Consider the following 13,659-nt stretch of genomic DNA (forward strand, 5'->3'; position numbering starts at 1 on the left):
GGTGCTCGCTAACAGCACTTGCCCCTACAGTCTGTTGCTATACGGGGGATCTTTGTCTTTGTGTGTAACTCCATGTGTGTGTATCTAAAGTCGATGTCTGTGTGTGTGAATCCATATGTGTATGTGTGTGTGTAGGGCAGTGTGTGTGAGTCGATGTGTGTGTGTAAGTCGATGTGTGTGCGTGGGTCCATGTGTGTGTGTAAGTCCACGTGTGTTTGTGTCTTAGTCGATATGTGTGTGTATAAGTCCGTATGTAATTGTGTGTGTAAGTCCATGTGTGTGTGTGTGAGTCGATGTGTGTGTGTGTGTCAGTCGATATGTGCGTGTGTTAGTCAATGTGAGAGGCGCAGAGGGTGTTGGAGGCCTTGGGGGGCAGGTCTTAGGAGGCTTCTTGAACGCTGGGCTCCAGTGAGCAGCCAGAGATGTCCTCTTCCTCAACCGTAGGAAGCTGTGGACAAACCGACCCATTAGACCAGGGGTCCTCAAACTACGGCCCGCGGGCCACATGCGGCCCGCCGAGGACATTTATCCGGCCCATGGTCACTAATTGGGCTGCGCTTGTGAGCACTAATTGGGCTGCGCTGGTGAGCACTAATTGGGCTGCGCTGGTGAGCACTCATTGGGCTGCGCTGGTGAGCACTAATTGGGCTGCGGTGGCGAGCACTGAGTTGGCTGCGCTGGTGAGCACTGATTGAGCTGCGGCGGTGGGCACTGATTGAGCTGCGGCGGTGGGCACTGATTGAGCTGCGCTGGTGAATGGTTCAATGGGCCAATTGACTGGACTTGCCCCCCAGGCCTAAGGCTGCCAGCCCTCCCCTGGCTGCGCTTGACTGGCTCTCCCTCCCTCAGCTCCCTCACTTGCCCCTCGGCTCCACTCCCAGTGATATTCCTGTGTGCTGGGGATGTACTGCGATCTGTGAACAAAACTGCAGGTGTAATTAACTTTTTAATGGCACCCGCACCAGTGTGAGCCTGGGGTAAAAGCGGAGTTCCCCCAATCAGACTGCATTGATGGGCAGTGCAGTCTGTATGTCTCTGTGTGGGCAAAGTTATTGCCGGTATATTGTTTTTGTAGCGCTGTATATATATTGGTATTTTACTAATAGCAATTTTGACTCCCTAGGAAACAATGATGTCAAGAAAGAGAAAAATTGACTCGGAGTGTAGGATATTCAAAAAACAGTGGAATTATGATTACTTTTTCATGCAGTACAAGGAAAGAGCTGTGTGTCTGATATGCCAGAATATAGTGTCTGTGTTCAAAGAATACAATTTACGTCGACACTATGAAACTCAACATAAAGATAAATATGATTGTTTGGTCGGAGAAGTGAGAAAAGATAAAATATTAAAACTGAAAAATACATTAACAACTCAGCAAAATACTTTTGTGAAGCAGAAGCAGCTAAATATTTCATCACTGCGAGCAAGTTTTCAAGTTGCCAAGCTAATAGCGTGCACTGGCAGACCATTAGTGGAGGGAGAATTTGTTAAAGAATGCCTTCTTTCTGTTGCCAAAGAGATTTGTCCAGAGAAGGCCGATTTATTTAGTACAGTGAGTCTTTCAGGACCTACAATTACACGGAGGATTGAAGAAATGGGAGACAATTTGCATCAGCATTTGCAAAACTCCACAAAAAACTTTCCTATTTTTCCTTGGCACTCGACGAAAGCAATGATGTTCGTGATTCAGCACAACTTCTCATTTTTATTCGTAGGACGAATGACTATTTTGAAGTCACAGAAGAGCTTGCTGCACTGCAAAGCATCAAAGGAACAACTACAGGAGAAGATATCTATGAAAAAGTTTGCCAAACTGTGAATGGTTTGGAGCTGAACTGGGCTAAACTAGCCAGTGTGACAACTGATGGTGCTCCTAGCATGGTGGGGTCTAAGAAAGGAGTAATTGCTCGCATTAACCAAGAGATGGACAAACATAACCATTCTCATCCAATAGCCATACACTGCCTCATCCACCAACAAGCACTGTGTAGTAAATCACTGAAGTGGGACTGTTATGAAAATTGTGGAATCTTGTGTTAACTTCATTAGAGCTCATGCACTAAACCACAGACAATTTCAGGAATTTCTGTCTGAACTAAATGTTGACTATGAAGATGTTCTGTACCACACAGAAGTCCGTTGGCTGAGTCGAGGGAGAGTTTTGAAACGTTTCTATGACTTACTTCCACAGATTACAGCTTTTCTGCTTTCAAAAAACAAAGAAGTACCAGAGCTCAATAATGCAGAATGGAAATGGCACCTTGCCTTTCTGACAGATGTAACAGAGCTACTCAACAGTTTCAATGTGCAACTTTAAGGAAAGGGGAAGCTCACCTGTGATATGCAATCACACGTCAAAGCATTTGAAGTAAACTTAGGCCTCCTCATCAAACAAGTGAAGGAGGAAAACTTCTGCCATCTCCCCACAACTCAAAATCTGTTAGCGGAAAAACCATTGGTTGCATTCCCAAACAAAACGTGTGGATTCACTGGAAAAATTGCAAAAGGAGTTCCAATTTAGATTTAAAGAGCTTCATCTCCTTGAACAGGACATACAGCTTTTCCGTAACCCATTTTCTATTGACATTGAAAATGTGGATACAATTTACCAAATGGAACTGGCTGAACTGCAGAATTGTGACTCTCTGAAAAGACGCATTCAAGTCAAGCAGCCTTCATAATTTCTATGCATCTCTCCCCTCTGAGACATATCCTCATCTCAGGAACCATGCACTCAAAATGGCAACCATCTTTGGCAGCACTTATGTCTGTGAACAGACTTTTTCCAGAATGAAACATTTGAAATCTCCAACCAGATCTAGACTAACGAATGCACACTTGCATCACTTGTTACGACTAGCAATGACAAATATGGAACCGGACATTGACCATCTCATTAGCCAAAAGCAGGCCCATAGTTCCCATTGAAATACTCGCAAGTTTGTTGATTTAACTTTACTTGTTTTTCATTTTAAATATTGTATTTGTTCCCGTTTTGTTTCTTCACTTCAAAATAAGATATATGCAGTGTGCATAGGAATTTGTTCATAGTTTTTTTTAAACTATAGTCCGGCCCTCCAACGGTCTGAGGGACAGTGAACTGGCCCCCTGTTTAAAAAGTTTGAGGACCCCTGCATTAGACACTACACACAACTAAGTACATATACCAGCTCAACTGTGAATACACACAACAATCAGCACCCCCTACTGGCAGACAAATGTCGATTTCACGCCAGGTGCTGAGTCACCTTGTGCCCACAGGGACATCTGTCATTGAGGGTGCCCTTTCAAACGTGTTGAGATGAGATGTGATGTAAAGCACTCTGAGATGCCCCGGTGTACAGAAAGGTGCTAAATCATTCTTATCGTTATCATTGTTTACAGCAATAATGGAATTGTCTATAGATAGATAATCTGTATTTGTAAATGAGGACCATGACGGCTTAACGAGATGGTTAGACCAGCTCATCATTATCATCATACACTGAATCGTGTGTGTATGAATATATTATTTACGTTAAACGCAAATTATATACTTGTGTGTGTGCGACGCACGAGTGCTGTGCGCTCACCTCCACCTCGCTCTGCAGACGCTGCTGCTCTGAGTGTGCGCTCTGCCTGTTGTCACGGTAGGGCGCCAACTCGGCGTGCAGCTCCACCACCACACGTTCGTACCACTGAATCTCTGCCTGCAGAGATTCCAGCTGCCAATTCCTGTCAATGAGCTGTGTGGGCCACGGGAAAACGGCGGCAAAGAAACACAGAAAAGCATTTTAACGATTGCGTGCGGTTATTGTATAACATACAGATGCAACAACATACACATCGAATCGGAATCTTTATTTATAATTGAGCAATGTAATGAGCTATTAAGCTCTTTTACACAGATGTCCATACACCACCTATGACCAAATGACCAGAATGCGCCCAATCATCTCAGATCTTGGAAGAAAAGCATGGCTGAACTTCCATAGTGCTTGGATGGACGACCACCATCCATACAACCCAAGATAACACCTCTAAAAGCCCACATATATGAATTAACCCAAAAGCTGCATTAAAATATAAGATTAAGATCGCTTTCCAACCAAACACGGGGAGTGAGATGCACGTAGCAGAGGGGAGCAGATGGTCTAGTAGTAGTAGATACTTCTATTAGAGGTGGGATGGTGGATCGTAACGTGGTACAGTCCCTAAACAGAGGATGCTCCGAAACCCAGTACGCATCCATACTGTACAACCATTAGTATGAAAAAGAAGTGGATACAGGCAGTCATCAACTTACGAACAACTGACTTCGGAATACCCGACCGACGAACCTGTTTCCATGAAATTTTCGGTTACCATTGACTTAAAACGCAAACTCGCACTTGCAAACTGAACCGTGGAACTATTTTTTTCAGTGCAGCGATCCTCCACGAGATGCCATGAGTCAACCTCGTGCTGGGAGTGAATGTGGGTGTGCACACGCACATGTGTGTGTATGTGAATGTGAGTGTGGGGAGCGGCACTGTAGCAGTTTGCGCGCTGCACTACGAACCCAGTTCAATTCTCACTCATGGCCAACACCAGTGACAATTTTCTGAATCGTTCCTGGGCCTCCCCTAGGTCGATTCAGCCTCAAATGAGCACCTAGTGCGGTGTGTAAACATCACCACTTGGGATACACAGGCAAATGGGTGTGGTGCTGGTCACACATCCCCTCGCATGCCATGCCGGCCTTCATGGTGCTCGCTAACAGCACTTGTCCCAACAGTCTATTAAGGCTATACGGGGGATCTTTGTGACGCCGAATGCTGTGCGCTCACCTTCGCCTCGCTCTGCTGGTGCAGCACTTGCAGATCCTGCAGCTGTGCGTGCAAGCTCTGCAAGTTTTCGTGGGATGGTCCCAGCGCAGCATGCAGCTCTGCCACCACGCGCTGGTAGCCCAGAATCCCCGCCTGCAGGGATCCCAGCTGCTTGTTGTTCTCGATGAGCTGTGTGGGCCACGGGCATAAAGCAGCAGAGGGATATGGCAAAGCGTTTTAATGACTGCGTGCAGTTACGATAGAACATTCAGATATAACAAAGACATACAGAACCAGTATCTTTATTTTAAATATAGGAATCTGAACAGCTATGAAACTCTTTCACATATGTCCATACACCATACCACCCATGACCAAATGACCCAGAATACACCCAATATTATATCTTAGAAGAAAAGCACGGTTGAACTTTGATAGTGCTTCGATGGGCGACCACCATCCATACAACCCAAAATAACACCTATAAAAGCCCATATATATGAATCAATTAACCCAATAGGTGTGTAATGTAGTAACTTGGCGGGAGACGACCTTACGGGTAGCACACTCTTTATTAACACCAACTTATATTACACGGGTGGCTAACTGCAGCCTAACCCACGGGGTTCCCCTGGCTACACCCACACGGGCTCTTACGCCCCGTAGCTTCTCGGAACCCACCCGGCTGGGGTGTCCGTCTCGACTCTGGGTCCCACAGCCTCGTCCCACATGGACGTCAGACCACGGGTCTCACAGTCTCGCCTCCGAGCCACACAGGGTCCCGGCCCTTACAAGGACAGCGGGACTAGGGGTCTCAGGGCCCTACCTCTTCAACTCCGTCTTCGATCTTCAACTGGTTATCAACTCCCCGAGTGCTCCCGCGCGTCCCCCTTTATAGTCCTTCATGCGGACGTCGCTGAGAGCACCCACCCCAGTTGACCAATCACTGCGCGCTGCCCACGATCCTATTTCCCACCTTGTGTCAGCGCGCACAACCACGCACCCCGCGCCGCCCCGTGATCTATCACTGTCGGCGCGCGTCAACACCACCACCACAGGTGCATTAAAAGGTAAAATTAAGGGATGGGATCGAGATGCACGTAGCCACAGGGAGATGGTCTAGTAGTAGTAGGTACTTCTACTAGAGGTGGGATGATGGATCGTAATGTGGTACAGTCCCTAAACAGAGGATGTTCAGTAACCTAGCGCGCATCTATACATCAGTGTGAAAAATAAGTGGATGTAGGCAGTCCTCAACTTACGAACACCGGACTTACGAACATCCACATTTAAGAACCTGCTTCCATGAAATATATATATCTTTTTTAACATTGACTTTAAACGCGAGCTCATACTTGAAAATTTAACCGCGGAGCTATTTTGTTCAGTGGAGCGATCCCCCGCGAAATGTAATGACTCAGGCTCGTGCTGGGAGTGAGGCTTTGTGTGTGTGCGCGGGCGCACGTGTGTGTGTATGAAAGTGAATGTGTGGAGAGCGCCTTGAGCTCCTCCCTCAGCTGCATGAATACTGCCTCGTCTTTCTGAGCCTTTTTACAGACAACGATCATTTTACCATCGTCATCATTAGCATCGTCATCATGAGCAGCCATGATCCGTCCACCTCTGAATGATTGTACTTTTTGTGATACTGCTGGATGAAGGTTTCCCTGAGCCATACCGGTCATAGGAATTGATTGATCATACTTCATCACACTGGTCAGCAAGAGGTGGTACACCCAAGACTGGTTCAGATATCACTGGCCATCGATGCAACCCATGGCTGGAAATCAAACTCCAACGGCTTGGTTCAGAGTGCAGAAGACGAATCGCACTAAATTACTTTTTTGTATATAATCACAAATATTTAGTTTTCTTTCTACCTGTTTGTATATAATTTCCATTGGTTTCAAATGCCGTATGTTCTCCCTGTTGTAATCTGTTACATCGTGTGGTCTGTTTTAGTTACTTAACTCCCTGTATGCATTGTTTGTGCATTACTTTGTTCACTATAAAACTTAATTACTGCATTGTGTACTATTATTTCGACCACACAATGACCATTCTGGTCTCGGTTACTCCTTTCATGTTCCATGATCACATTGTTTTTGATCAAGGCACCAATTTAATAATTGCGGGGGAAGGCGACAAATGTATCCCCGGCCAAATTGTCATTGGCACATTTTATATTTGGCGATTCAAGCACGACAACCGCACAAGGGCCTCGCCCTCTTGTGAACGCTACCACAGATGTCTTCAAACTAAAACTGTCATTATCCTTATTTTACCACAGAGCTATATAACTCTTTTTCAGAAGCGACCTGTCACAAATGAAAGTTCAAAGAAGTGGCTAGTCATGTGGAAATCTTTTGCAGCCAAATAATCTAAACACGTTTCTGAATGTGGAGGGAAAAACCGGAGGACCCAAAGAAAAATCCACACGACCACGGGGAGAACATGCAAACTCCAAATATACAGGTGTCAGGCGAGGTAGTTAACATCTAACATCTCGCCACCATGGCGCCCCTCTTCAGTGCCAATCACGGCTTCGTCACGCGTGCCCTTGCGAGAGGGGGTAAATTAGTTACAGGCCTAGTCAGGGCTTGTCTTGTTTAGTCAAATGTAATTACCTCATCCAACATTCACCTATCTGCAGGCAAAATTAAAAGGCATGATGGGGGAACCGATCCTGTGGTCACAATTATACATTTTGCCATATAGAAATGCATTATCATACTACATTAGAAAAAATAATAATGGCTGATTGCCTTCCTGGCTGCATCTATGTTACTTTATAACCCCTTCAGGTTTCAGCCACCTGTGATTAAGCCAGGTACACATGTGCATTAAGTTAATCATCTCAGCCTGGTCATCAATGACTGCGCAGAAAAGCCCAGGAAAACAATGTTGGCTTTGCACTAAATCGAGCTAAATTCCAACACTGAAAACCAAAGATCTGACTGTTTTGTGGTGAAAATTACTCATTACTCTCCATAGCAGGGCAGGTATCAAAGTACTTCCTTCCATTGTGTGTTCCAGAGGGCACTTAAAGATTTCTCAGAAGTAGTTCTGTGATATATGCTTCTGCGGACCATTCTCTAACCTGTGATGGTGCACTGCTCAGCGGATGGGGACAGACCCCACGTGCACACAAATAGAGGTGTGGGGCTGCAGCTTAAGCCTCTGGTTACCTGGTGCTGCAGCCCGTCGATCTGGCCACGCATGAAATTCATCTCCGCATCCGCGTGATGAACTGTGTACTGCAGCCGCACCACTTCCTGTGCCGTCGCGGCCTCCTCTGCCCTGGAGACTCCCAGCTCGGCCTTGATGAACTCCATCTTGCCCCTGTACAACACCACAAGGAGGCAGCACAGCGTCAAGCACGGGCACTCCCACGCTCGCTAACTCGCTCGCTCACTCGCACTGAGAATCCAACACCAAACCGTGGAAGATCTCACACTGCACTGTCCTATATATCTTATCTAATTGTATATTTATAAAGCGAATTCACTCAAAGCGTTTGACATAGTAAAAAAAAGTGACAAAATTTTTATAATTTAGATGGCAGGGGCATACAAGGGTTAAAGAATGAGAGACCGCGACATCGGGTACTTCGGGATCACGAATGGGTAGGGGAGGTAGAGGAAAGAGCGGGGCAAGGGGAGTGAAGAGGAAGAGAATGGGAATTCGAGAAGCGGTAAGCTGAAGGCCGCGGTGCATATGTGCAGATCACCAAATCTCAGTAAAAGCAATTGCATGGCCATGGTGCGACTGGCGCTACAATCAGAGCAGCCTGGGAACTTTTTTCAAACGTGAATTGTATTACAAATTGTTCCTTGATTTTCTACTTTCCCGTATGTCCATCGCTCAACCTCAGTCACCCTGTGTTCTGCTTTTCGGAAGCACACGCTCGCACACGCGTGATCTGAACACCTTGGACGTTGCACGTATGTGTCCTTCTCGTGCCATGACGCCTTGACGTGACTCTACCGCCATCCCACCACCGCTCACCTCTGCCACCTCGCTACGGACTGCCATTCCATCACTCCCACACCCGCCGAGCACCCTCCTAATCACGCCCCCCATGCCCCTCATCTCACCGTCGCCGCCACCGGTGCCTGCGCTACGCACCTGGTGTTGTCGAGCTCTTCCTGGGCACGGCACTTCTCATTCTGCAGCATCCGCTCGCACTCCACCTTGTGCTCGCCTAGCCGCGCCTGCATCGCCACCAGTTCTGCCTGAGACAGCTCCGCACGCTCATGCTGTTGCTCCAGAGAATTGGCTGTCGAAAGGGACACAAAACCACGGCGATGAAGACAGTATAGCCACCAGCGGCAGCAGGTGGAGAAAGAGCAGCAAGCATCAGGAGGAAGAGTAACAGCAGCGGGAGTAGTATCAGAAACTAGTCAGTGCTAAGAGGGATTAGGTCCCTCAGACCTATTCACCAGCTTGCATTCAAACGGGGTCCAAAATAATAATACAAGCACAGGAAGGACTTAGCTAGAGAGCATTTAGTAAACCCAGTGCAGTCCTACCATGTTAACGGCAGTGGTCCACATGTCAAATGTTTCTAGGACTTAGACTCGTTTAAACTCGTAAAAATAAGTTATTGTTGCATAGTGGTCTACAAAAATTAGTGTTCAATGGGTCCGTGGATTTAGAAAGATTGGGAGCACAGGCCCCTACCCACCGGTCTCCTCGAAGCAAGTGTTGGTCTCCTGCAGCCGTTGCTGCAACTCCAGTGTTTCATTTCGCAGGGTGTCCACCTCAATTTGCTGCGCCTCTTGGTTGGCATAGAGGTCACGCACGGACACACTCAGCTCCGCGGCCTCGGCGCCCAGCCGCTCGGCTTCAGTGCCACGCTCTCGTGCCACTTCCTGTGCCACCACCAGGTCGGCCTCAGAGCGCCGCAGCAGCTCGTCATGCTCCTTCAGCTCCTGCGGGCGGACGGGCAGTATCTATGTTACACATAATTACATGTAATTTGAATACATGAATTATCCTTTTTATCGCTCACCCAAAATATTGAGAAAATTAAGTGGGCTTGGGCAGGACACATTGCTCGAGGGGATGACGGATGGTGGAGAATAATAGCAGTGTCAGCCTGGGAATGGAGCGATGGAATCTGATTGTGTGCAGGTACTAAGTGGATTGTTATCATTGCAAGATCGGGAGAGGTTGTGGTGATGGCTTAAGGGAGGCCTTCATCCAGCAATGGATGAACCTTGGCCAATTATGAAAAGAGCTCCAAGGGATTATGTGGCTTATCAAGTATTTTCCAGGACACCAATCATTGGCCCTGAATGACAAGGGAGCTAGAGTGTGGGTAGGGGGGGGGCTGTTGCTAGAGTGGAGGCCTCACCTTCTGCAGGACCGCGATGTGCACGACGTGAGCGTCGTACTCTGAGTCGGCGTGCGTGTGCGATGCACGATATTCGGCCAGCTCCATGCGTGCCAGATTCAGAGTCTTCTCGTGCTCATGTCTCAGCTGCTCCTGAAGCCGCTCAGTCCTAAGCGTGAACTCTGCCAGCTCCGTTGACGCGGCTTTGGCATCGTGCACGGAACGCTCCTCGGCCTCCCGCTCACCCCGCCACGCTGCCTCCAACTCCGCCTGCAGGCTGTTGATGGCCTGCGAGTGCGCCCGTAGCTGCTCACGGACAGATGGGCACAGTAGCACAGGCACGTGTATGCATAGGTGGGCAGCCCCTCATCACAGACACGTGCAGCGTGCAGATGAGGACAGGTAGAGACATACTGACACACGCAGTATGTAGTTGTACAGAGAAATATAGACAGACATGGGCAGGAGGCACACGAAATGAAATAGAGAAATGACAAACATACAGAGACATATACACACAAAGACACAAGCAAGTCACATGTAAAAATTTGGACACATGTACGGAAAGTCGCAGTGCATATGGAGAGACATGTCCATAGCCACAGGAAGAACATGTACAGGGAGACAACGTAAGCATGCAGAGACACGGGGATCGAGTACAGAGACGCACATGTGCCCATATAGGTGGCACGCACGCAGACGGATGCGCACACATGCAATGGATGCTTTTCAAGATGAAAAGAGAAGAAATTTAGATTATATTGTGAACAATACGACCACGGGTAAACACCCATGGTCGTAATGAACATACCACAATCACGTTTAAAGAGAATATAATATATTTCGAATAATAAAAGAAATTCCAAAAATATAACCATGATATATCAACCATTTGTAAGCATGCATACAACATGGAAACGCTCTTCATCATAAGATTATGAAGAAATTCCGAGCACCCAAATGATCGCCTTCAAATGGAGTCAATATTCAGAACAACTCACAATGCCATGTCGGTCATGGGGATGTGTTTTACTATACTTCCCCATGCTGGTCAGCCCCATACAGGTGTATTAATCAGTAAAACATACTACATGCACATTCTGTGGGGAGATGTTATGATACAAAAATTGTGTTTGATCTGCTTTTTTTCATTTTCAACAGTATTAGGAGTCAAATTTAGCCAAATTAAGTACAGAACCAAAATATTATTCGTTGGGTTTTTTTGTGCACTCATTGGCGACCAGGCTGAGACCACCAACTCATTACGCTTGGGAACCCGGTTAAATCACTGTGGTTGGGCGGCTGTAATCTGGATTTGATCCTGGCATCTCAGCAGTGCTGGCACAGCATCTCTGTGTAATGTGAGGATATATCCGAGTTGCTGATGGATCACACCTCGTTACGATAATTGGCTCTGCCAGTCCTGGCCCATAGCCAATGGGGGGAAGTCTAGGGGCGTGGCCCTGACGTAATGGGAAGGTGACATCTGTAAGCAGAGGATTGGTTCTGCTGGCTTTAGCCACAGTCAATGGGGGGGACGGGTCAGGGGCGTGGTCCCGGGAGCATACGATGGAGTCTACAAGATTCCATAGAGGTTAACCAGGATTGGTGGAAAGGTACCACGTGTCCCGGGTATTAAAAAGGGTGGAGACGAACAACACGTGGTCAGATCTGGAACGAACAGGGTGAGGCCACGCTGGAGCGGGGTCCAGGCTTCCACGTGGCCGCGCGTGTCTCTCTCTCCCTCTCACGCTGACTGTCAGCAGCGTGAAAGAGTAAGATAGGAGTGGTGTGTACGAAAGACAAATAAAGACCGGATTCCAGAAGTCGCTTCCACGACCTTTATTACATCTGGACCCCTGGGGCACCCAGCCACCTCCCAGAATGCACTTATTTAATGGCCCATTTCGTTGACATTCAGATCGCACTCTGAATAAAAACTCAACACATTCATCAAAAACGATGCACTCAATAGGGCAGAAAATCTAAAAGGCGACGTTTCAGGCAATGGTCCTTCTTTACAGCAATATCCATTTCAGTCTTATTGACGAATATGTTGAGGTTTTGTTATCCCTACTTGTGCGCCACGGAGCTTCACAACGAGAACACGTTTAATTTTAGCCGCGCTCCGTGCAACAAGGGGATGGGGAGGGGGGTTTGGCGGCAGCCAGGGTACCTCCTCAGAACGGTGGATCTCTAGTTGGTGCAGCATCTCGTGGAGGCTCTTATCCTTCTGGCTCAGTGCACCACGCAGGGTGTTGAAGTGCGCTCGTGCCCTGCCCAGGTTGGCCCGCAGGTTCGACACCTCCTGAGACAGCTGGTGCATTTCGTTCTCCGGCATTGGCAACTGCGACGGGAGCAAGGGCACATGGCATGGGCATGTTAGCTCCTCCCAGTGTAAATCCTGCCTTCATTCGCATCGTGACGGACGCCATTTGACACGGATGGTGGAGACAACACCATGGCACATGGCAAGTGAAGTGCCTCATACGGAGGTAGACACATCGGACAGATATGCTGACACCCACACCACGATTCCCCACACAGCCTAAACACAGTGGTAGAACGCGCAGCAGCGTTGGTCTCAGAAACGCACCCACCGCCATCTCTGTTTACATTCGCTCAGCCAGTGAGTGACGAATGCTCTGAGGCAACCAGCAACTAACCCCCACGATTCAATTATGACGATGTATGGTCACGAGTACATTAAAAAAACGTTTTGATAATTTTGTCAGTGTTATTACAATATTTGTTATTCAGTTTTATCACAGTACGCTTTGAGCCACGCAGCGCTCGCCAGTTTTTAAAAGACACCCTGGTCCGCCGACATGTGTTTGCTATTCCTTGATCTCTCTTAGCCTTGTTTTCATATTTTTAGTGAGCATCTTCGCCCCAAAATGTCTGGAAAGAGGCCTGCAAGTGTTAGTGCTGGAAATTAGACCAACAGGTCAAAGAAAAGTACTTAGAATGGTAACATGCAAGTGATAAGGCCGGTCGAGGTGGGTGAGCATCAGGCGAGTACATTACATAATACTTATTGATAATAAAAAAAATATATTTGTTTTGATACAATGTTTACCATCTGTTTTATTACTGTAATTAAATTGCGCTGATACTGACACCCCAATGAAGCCCTCATTTATTGTTCATAATAGACAACACTGTCGGGAAGGCATCCCCATATGTACAATGATATAGTAACCCTTCAAGCGCTAATTCGATGAATGCCTTTATTATGATGAATGCCCACTTCTCCACCTACGCATCTTGAGCGCTAAGCGAGGACTGCCTGTATTAATTCCATACAGGTTTGCAGCAGTGGCCTCCACTCCAGCCTAGCTTTGTCTCCCCTCTCTTGCCAAGTACAACTCTGCCATCAAAACATTCTGTGAAATGAATATGAGATTGTTATAATTGTACTCTCCATTTTGTTTCGTTCTACTGCACAGTTTAAAGTATTTATTTAGTTATAATTACTTTTAAAATGTTATAATCATAAGAGAATTTCAATATAATATTCTGAACATCTGC

Source organism: Lampetra planeri, chromosome 26, assembly GCF_965212315.1.
Source record: "Lampetra planeri chromosome 26, kcLamPlan1.2.h2, whole genome shotgun sequence".
Taxonomy (NCBI): domain Eukaryota; kingdom Metazoa; phylum Chordata; class Hyperoartia; order Petromyzontiformes; family Petromyzontidae; genus Lampetra; species Lampetra planeri.